This window comes from Entelurus aequoreus, linkage group LG20 (genome assembly GCF_033978785.1).
Source record: "Entelurus aequoreus isolate RoL-2023_Sb linkage group LG20, RoL_Eaeq_v1.1, whole genome shotgun sequence".
Classification (NCBI taxonomy): Eukaryota; Metazoa; Chordata; class Actinopteri; order Syngnathiformes; family Syngnathidae; genus Entelurus; species Entelurus aequoreus.
Genome location: NC_084750.1, coordinates 12052838 through 12056174, shown reverse-complemented (window position 1 = coordinate 12056174; position 3337 = coordinate 12052838).

Genomic DNA, 3337 nt, shown 5'->3' with positions numbered 1-3337 from the left:
TTGCAAAGAACACGTTCATGAAAATGTGAATGTTGCCCAGATGTTTCTGCCATGAAGTGCATTCATTGTAACTCGTGCTGTCGCTCGTCTTCTTTCAAACTACTAGCTTTTGATCAACCCTTATTTTGAAGGATCTTTTTTTAATCTATGGCTTTCTTTAAGAAGTCGGGGAAACTAAATGGCAAATCGAATTTTTGGTGAAAAACAGAAGATTTTATTTGTACTGTTCGTCGTTCATCTTTCTGTAATTACAGTTTTCTCTGTGCCATGTTCCTGACCAGCTGACACTTGTTTGCATAATCATAATAATAAATTGAGTGGACGAAGCACTCCACAGTGAGACCATGAATATGGCGAAGTAAATAAACACCAGCCTTCACTGCAGCGCTAATTGATTTGTGCAACAACAATAACTTGATGATACGTAATAATTATAACATGCTAATGTAATAATTATAACATGCTAATGTAGAGCCTCTTACTCGTAGCATTCATCGTCATCATTAGCATTCATAACAACTAACTACTTGTTTGCATTTCACAAGCTTTCATGTGTTCACACAAACATCTACGTCACCTTCCATCACATTCATGTATGTTATTGATCACTTGGATGTAGTTTACTGATCACTTGTATTTGTATTGATCACTTGTATGTATTTGTATTGATCACTTGTATGTATTTGTTTTGATCACTTTCACAACTTTTTCTTGGTCACTTAAATGTATTTTTTAGATCTCTCTCATGTATTCATATTGATCACTTTTAATGTATTTTTATTGATCACTCATTCATTTTATTGATCACTATTCAATATTATTAAAGGCCTACTGAAAGCCACTACTAGCGACCACGCAGTCTGATTTTGCAATTTGTTTAATGAACAATGGAGGCTGCAAAGAAGAACGTTGTAGGTGGGATCGATCGGTGTCTTAGCGGCTAAGTACAATACTTACAGCAACACAACAAGGACTACTTACTACGCCTAGCCGATGCTTGCCGCCAAACCCACGGATGAAGTCCGTGGGAAGTCCTTCGTAGGTGGAGCGCTAATGTTTTTATCATAGTTCTGTGAGGTCCGGTTGCTAAGTTGCTAAATTAGCCTTAGCGTCATTAGCAACAGCATTGTTAAGCCTGACCAGGCTGAGAATTTTTAACCGTGTAGTTACGTGTCCATGGTTTAATAGTATTGTTGGTCTTCTGTCTATCCTTCCAGTCAGGGGTTTATTTCTTTTGTTTCTATCTGCATTTGAGAACGATGCTATCACGCTAGCTCAGTAGCTAAGTGTGTCACCGATGTATTGTCTTGGAGGTAAAAGTCACTTTAAATGTCCAATTCGCGTTCTCGACTCTCATTTTCAAGAGAATATAGTATCCGAGGTGGTTTAAAGTACAAATCCGTGACCCACAATAGAAAAAGGAGAGAGTACATAGTTCTGTGAGGTCCGGTTGCTAAGTTGCTAAATTAGCCTTAGCGTCGTTAGCAACAGCATAGTTAAGCCTTACCAGGCTGAGAATTTTTAACCGTGTAGTTACGTGTCCATGGTTTAATAGTATTGTTGGTCTTCTGTCTATCCTTCCAGTCAGGGGTTTATTTCTTTTGTTTCTATCTTCATTTGAGAACGATGCTATCACGCTAGCTCAGTAGCTAAGTGTGTCACCGATGTATTGTCTTGGAGGTAAAAGTCACTGTGAATGTCCATTTCGCGTGCTCGACTCTCATTTTCAAGAGGATATAGTATCCCAGGTGGTTTAAAATACAAATCCGTGATCCACAATAGAAAAAGGAGTGTGTGGAATCCAATGAGCCAGCTTGTACCTAAATTACGGTCAGAGCGAAAAAAGATACACCCTGCACTGCCTCTCTAGTTCTTCACTCTAACGTTCCTCATCCACAAATCTTTCATCCTCGCTCAAATTAATGGGGTAATCGTCGCTTTCTCGCTCCGAATCTCTCTCGCTCCATTGTAAACAACGTGGAATTGTGAGGAATACTAGCTCCTGTGACGTCACGCTACTTCCGGTACAGGCAAGGCTTTTTTTTGATCAGCGAGCAAAAGTTGCAAACTTTATCGTCGATTTTCTCTACTAAATCCTTTCAGCAAAAATATGGCAATATCGCGAAATGATCAAGTATGACACATAGAATGGATCTGCTACTCCCGTTTAAATAAAAAAAAATCATTTCAGTAGGTATTTTTCTAGAACGCTCACATATTTTTCTTGAACACTTTTGTGTTATCAATGGAAAATATAATATCAGTTAAAAATATCTCAATCAAAATAGGATATCAACACAAATATGTATCAATCAAAAATATGATATCAAAACGGGGTATCAGAAATGTTATCCAAAATGGTAATTTTATTTTTTTATACACTGTATTTTCTTGAACACTTTTGTGGATTTTTCCAGATAACTTTCATGTATTTTTACAGATCACTCTTGTATTTTTATTGATCACTTTCATTAATCTTATTAAACACTTTGTATTTTTCTTTTTCACCTTCATGGATGTTTCTTGATCCCCTCCATTGATCACTTTCATAGATTTCCATTGATCGATTTTAATAGATTTTCATTAATCACTTTCATAGATTTTAATTAGTCACTCTCATCGACTTTGATCAGGCCCGGCCCTAACCAATCTGGCGCCCTAGGCAAAATTTTAGGTGCCGAATCATGTAACATTAGCTTAATGCTAATAAGCCAGGTTACTATCACATTCTGTAACAGACAAATAATTTCATGTAGGCTAACGTTACCTACCTGCTACCTCTGTCTTTTTCTCGTTTCTCCTCCTCTTTTCTCTTTTTTCTTCCCTGGGCACCTGACAGTTTTGGCTGTTTTGACATCGTGTGTTGATTTTTTTGATGTGGTGACGTCCAAAAAGAGACATGATACGGGAAGGGAGGGGGCGCACCGTGCGGGGGGAGGGGGGGGGGGGCGTAATGTTGTAACAAATAATATTTCTATTAAATAGTCTTAACTTTGCATTTTAATTAACGTGGGATTATTTTTTGTATTTAGAAAAATTAGTACCAGCTTTCTTTTTTTTCTCCAACATTTGTGGCACTGGCGTGGCGCCCCCTGATGGACGGCGCCCTTAGCATTTGCCTATACGACCTATGCCACGGGCCGGCCCTGACTTTGATTGATCCATTTAATGGATTGTTATTGATCTCTTTAATGGATGTTGATTGATCACTTGAATGGATTTTGATTGATCACTTTCAATGTAGTTTTATCGATCACGTTCATGGATTTTCATTGATCCCTTTGATGTATTTCAATGGGATGTATGGATCCCAACATGTGCTTGGTTACAGAGAAGT